We start from the raw sequence: 6,117 nt of genomic DNA on the forward strand, positions 1-6,117 counted from the left end.
ATAGAAGAGAGAGAGTGGGAATGTGAACAAAATACCATGTAATTAAATCAAACTTTTAACTATTTGAGCTCAGTCATTGTATAAGGTCAAAGATCATTATAGCCAATTGTTCACGTCATCTATCAATCCTTAATGAGATTTAGACGAGACTCTTTTCTTGGACTTTTCTTGGACTTGTTATGACATGTGTTTTTTTTTTTGTTTTATTATTATTATTATTATTATTATTATTATTATTATTATTATTATTATTATTATTATTAATAATAATAATAATTTGGTATCGATCGCGTATAGTAGTACTCCATAATCCATATACTTTCTTTATACTATTAAATATATTGACTTCGACCAGTTGACCACATTTGCAAGTGAGTTTTAAAAATAAGAGCGAGCTGCACCAGAGGGTCCTAACTTTTCGACTTGTTTCACCGGATACCCCTAACTTTAAAAAATCCCATCAGAGGTATCTAACAAAATATATAATCACAAACCTTGTGTTTTTTGCCATTTTACGGACGAAAATGCCCAAATTGGCTGAAGGGCAATTTAGTCTCTTTACGAACAAAACCTGCATTATTCTGAAACCCTATTCTGCACACCTACTTACTGCAATGCAAGCAGATGTTAAAAAAGCATAGACTCTATTTTTCCATTCTCCTATTTTCTTTCTTATTCTCCTCTCTAATAATTTATGTTCTTATTCTCCTCTCTAATAATTTTTGTTCCTATTCTCCTCCGTAATAATTTCTGTTCTTATTCTCTTTGTGAACCCCAAGCATCACCATACCTAACTCGACCTTCTTATTTCTTCTGTTTGTTTTTTGTCAGTTGTAAAGTTTGCGATTTTCCTTTCCCTTTAGACTGGTAGATTGATTGGCGGCAGCGAGTTAGGGGTTTTATTTGCAATTGTATTTGGTAGGGTTACGGTGGTATCCACATTTTAGGGGATTTCTTTTGAGCGAGCAATAGTGATTTGTTGTTGATGTTTTTTAGAATATCATTCAAATTAATTTGCAATTCTTGGTTGAATTTTATTTTGGCAAGTCAAGTCAGGTTTTGTAGGGTTACAGTCGGGCTTCTGGAATTTTATTTTGCAATTCTTTGTTGAATTTTATGGTTGTTGGGAGTTGGGCATCTGGAATAATGATTTTATGTTTTCTGCAAAATTTCGGCGACGTTGCAATGCTGATCTGAAATTTGTAATATTGAATTGAATTCAGGCCGTGTTGCAATGTCTTCTTCTTCTCAGTCTTTCGGGTCAAGCTTCAATTGGAATTGGCCTCGTCCCGAAATTGTGAATTGTAACCACGATCTTGAGGCTGAGCTTGTGACATCTAAGACGGCTGCTAACCCGGGTAGACGTTACTATCGCTGCCCAATATGGAAGGTTAAAATCATGTATTTTTTTTGTTTTTCCATTTTTTTATTGGCAGAAAGTTTAATGACAAAGTAGTATGCAGGAAGATGATTGCAAGTATTTTCGATGGGTTGACGCGAGTCTATCCCCAAGCCAAGACAGTTACTTTCAGAGAGTGAAACTTGAACGAGACCAATTCGAATCTGAGCTTAGAGCCAAATAGCTATTTGAAGGTGTTCTGCAAGAGAAATTGCACATGAAAACCGATGATTTTGAAGCCTTGAAGTTACAACTGGCCATGAAAACTGAAGAGTGTGAAGCATTGACACTACAAATTACTAAGACAGCAACTACTTCCCGAAAGTTAAAGATCACAATCTTGTTGTTATGCTTTGTAATTTTTCTACTGTTATAAGCTATGTTGTGTTTTCTAACATATGACGAATGAAGTTACAGGAAGTTAAGTATTATACTATGACTTCAATCTAAATCACGATTGAAGTTTTTCAAGAATGACTGAAATCACGAATGAAGTTACGAAACTATGACTGAAATCACAAACTATGTCCTCAATTGAAAAACCCCCGACAAAATAGAGTAAGTACTCTATCACATGCCATCAAAATATATCATCAATGCCACCATAATACTAGTGTAATTTGCTATAAATCACTGCCACAAAAATCAACCAAAATACTAGAGTAATTTGCTACAAATCACTGCCACAAAAATTAACCAAAATACTAGTGTAATTTGCTACAAATCACTGCCACAAAAATTAACCAAATACTAGAGTAATTTGCTACAAATCACTGCCACAAAAATTAACTAAAATACTAGAGTAATTTGCTACAAATCACTGCCACGAAATATATCATCATCGTTAACATACATATCATATAATCACTGCCACAAAATATTAACCAAATCCAAAAACCACTAGTTTTGTGACATACGAACACTGAAACCATCCCAAAAAAACACCAAGTTTTTAGAGTAGGTAAGACAGTCAATCTTGATCACCGCGGCGGCCACATCGCTGAGGATGAGTCCTGGCCGTGGTCCGCTGAGGCTGAGTCCTGGCCCTGGTCCGAGTGCTAGGTCCCGGATCCGAATCATTAGGCTGCAATAATATATATCAGAAGTGAGCGTACGAGTGGACAATATAGTTGTAGATGCTTATAGTACCTGTTGGCATTGGCGATTGTTTGACGATTCAGGCAAAGTACTCTCACCACTCTCACGCGACCCAACCTCAGACCGAGCATTTGTCCGAGGATCATTGCTGCATGTCCTCCTATTATGACCTTCCTGACCGCAACGGCGACATTTCATCACGAAGGTTCGTCATAGTGACTCACCTCCGTCCGCATGAAGATGAATCTGGGGCTCCTCACGCCTCAGTTTCTTCGGCCTACCACGCTGTCGCTTTGACCTGGGGGGCGCCAGTTCCAAAGAACCGTAAGAACTCTTCGGCCAGTTGTCCACCCCATTGATTGGGTAAAGGACATTCTCGTACAGCATGATCATTGTTGACTTCAAATAATAACGGGAGACGTATCGCATCACATCCTCGCCATTCTTGTTGATTGTTGCAATAGCATGAGTGCATGGGATTCCGGTTAGTTGCCACAATCTGCAAGAGCATGTAAAAGAGGACATGTTGACAACATATTGGCTAGACGGCCCTGTTACTTGGTACGAAGACTCTCCATTCCATGTAGCCCTCCACGATGAAGCCCGCGAGTACCACTTATCCACAATCTCCTTGATAACAGGAGGGAATGTGTTGTCGTAGTTTTTGATCCACTGGCCTCTGATCTGAATTCTTTCCATCTGAATCGTTCGAATGTCTTCCAACATGCTGATAATTGCTTTATCTCGAGCCAATGCAACCTTCGAATTGAATGTCTCACAGATGTTGTTTAGGAGCACATCACAACAAGTATGTGGAGAGAAAAATGCCTTCACCCACTTTTCTTTGGGAGCAACTCCAGAAAGCCAATGATGTGCTTGTAGATACTCGGTCTGCAAAGCATCCATCTTATCCACATAATGTTCGATAGTGGTACTCGCGGCAATATCCCACAATCGCTCTTTGAAATTTTCCCCGACGAACCGCTTCTTGAAATTGTTGTATATGTGCTGAACACAGAATCGATTCTCGCTCTGTGGGAATTCCTCAACAATCACCTTTGCAAGACCCTGCCCATCGAATAGAACACAAACATTAGCACAAAATCACATTGACCATACATAATGTAATAATAAAATCATATAAAAAAATAAATCACAAACGAAGTACATTATGTAATAGTGAAATCACAATGGTGTTGGGGTTTGTATACTAAAAGATGCTTCGAGCGTACATGCCATTTGTACAGTCAGCTTGTGCATGTATACGAGAAACGCCACGTCCTCTTGTTTACCTATTTATGAGAATAAGTAATATAATATAATGGTTTATTATTGAAATATAATAAACAAGTCTAAGGTTTTTTACTAAAAAGGTCAAGTAGGGAAATTCGATGAATCTCCTCATGAGTTTTCTAGTAGGGGACTTGGCCAGATCTAGTAAGAAGAAAAACGTATTCACAACCTAGATAGGCTTTTGCTACCTATTGGTACGGTTGCGGTGTTTGTGATAATTCTCTCTTACCTAAGAAGAGATTAGTAACACCGCTGTGGTAAAGCACTGAAAGGATCTGTCACGACCGCATTTTCTAAGGATAGAAAACACGATGAATCGTGACTAGGGGAGGATAAAAGAAAGGGAAAAACAACGAAACTCGACCAAAGCTTAAATAATTGGGAATAGCTCAAATAAAATCAAGTATCTCAACAATCAACAACTCAAAAGAATATTATCTCAACAATTGACAACTCAAATAAACAATATTCAGCGGAAGCATTCGAGAGAAGAATAATACTATGTATGAAGACATAATATATTCGAGATCTTTTATTTGTTATCTTCTTCACTTTTATGCTCAACACCCACCGCGCTCGTCACAGCTCAACCTGCACATTTTAAAAAGAAATGCAGGGCTGAGTACTTGATGCACTCAGTGGACTCTGTTGGGGTTTGTATACTAAAAGATGCTTCGAGCGTACATGCCTTTGTACAGTCAGCTTGTGCATGTATACGAGAAACGCCACGTCCACTTGTTTACCTATTTATGAGAATAAATAATATAATATAAATGGTTTATTATTGAAATATGATAAACAAGTCTAAGGCTTTTTACTAAGAAGGTCAAGTAGGGAAATTCGATGAATCTCCTCATGAGTTTTCCAGTAGGGGACTTGGCCAGATCTAGTAAGAAGAAAAACGTATTCACAACCTAGATAGGCTTTGGCTACTGATACGCCCGGATTTTGCACTGTTTTAAGGCCATTATTTGGTCCGTTTTTGTCATCAAAATCACTCTACATGTCCATTATTTGCATATTCTATACATTTTGGTATTTTGACGTGTTTTGTGAGAAATGTGCATATTTGAGCCGAAAAGGGGAGTAAAAACGCATAGTCTGGAAATCTGGAGTCAGACGGCGACCAGCGACCGCCGCGAAGTTGTACGGCGACCGCCGGCGCCCGGCGGTCAAAGCTATGTGGCGGCCCGCCTCGGAAATTTACGCTAGGAGAAGAGTCTCGCCCGGCGACCGCCGGAGGACATGTGGCGGTCCGCCACCGAAGGGTCAGAGTCTCTGGACTCCAACGCGGCAACCGCCGGCCAAGGTGCGGCGGCCCGCCGGAGAAAGGCGGCGAATCCGACCAGCCCTAGATTTGCTCCAAGATTTACCAAATTTTGAAGATCTTTTCCTTCTATGATGAGGAATAATCTTCCCCTATAAATAGGACCTCAAGCTTCATCAAGGAAAAAGGAGTTTTTTTTTCCGACACACAACAAGAACACATTCATAGAGATCAAAAGCTAGACTACTTCAATTGTGCAAGGAGTTGGAGAAGGATTTCAAGAACATCAAGAACGACAAGGATTCAACCTACGGGTTTTATTTGCTTTAGTTTTATGTTCAAATTGCTTTCCCTTCAATCTATGTTTTTAGTTTATTCAGTCATGTGTAACTAAACTCATAGGATTCTAGGGATGTGTTAGTAGCAACTTTGGTTATACAATTCCGTTTTCTATTTAATATCCGTTTTGTTTTTACTTTGTTTCTTCCCTAAGTTAATCATGATGCTTCATAATTGAGTGACACAATTATGTATGATTCAATACAACTTGCTTCATAACTGTGACAGAGTTCTAGCGAGTTAGATCCACTTAGTAGACACTACAGTTAGCTTCCTTTAATACGGCACTGCTAATTGAGAGTGAGGACTTTTCAAGGGTCTTAGGAGCTTTTTGGAGTTACGTGTTAGGATTGACAACCCTAATGTTAGTAATCAACGTTTGTATCGCATGAGCATAAGCTAGGTGACTCGTCCTTTCAAAGTATTAACTGTGCTAGGGTATTGTAGTTTGGAATTTGTATAACCATTAAAGCGAAAGCACATCCCTGGAATTCCCCTTATCTCTATACTTTTCTCTCCGTGATTTGCTTGTTTTTAGTTGTTTACTGTTTTTAATATTTACTGTTTTCAAAAAGTTTCCAATAATTCTTGCTTCTCCAGATAGTAATTGAGTTATAGTAGAAGATAGACACTTTGTGTACATCTTCTCCGTGTTCGATACCCGGTACTAACCTTTTGCTATACTATACCTACTCTGTATACTTGCAGGTATTTATAGTGC

At 38.7% G+C, this 6,117-nt stretch overlaps 1 pseudogene; it reads right to left on the reverse strand.

Annotated features, from left to right (window-relative positions):
- Positions 1-2,369: 2,369 nt before the first annotated feature.
- Positions 2,370-3,399, reverse strand: LOC148926837 (uncharacterized; annotated as a pseudogene).
- Between the last annotated feature and the right edge of the window lie 2,718 nt (positions 3,400-6,117).

This window comes from Salvia hispanica, chromosome 5, assembly GCF_029641045.1.
Source record: "Salvia hispanica isolate PSC_SH4W2 chromosome 5, Shi_PSC_v1, whole genome shotgun sequence".
In the NCBI taxonomy this organism is placed as follows: domain Eukaryota; kingdom Viridiplantae; phylum Streptophyta; class Magnoliopsida; order Lamiales; family Lamiaceae; genus Salvia; species Salvia hispanica.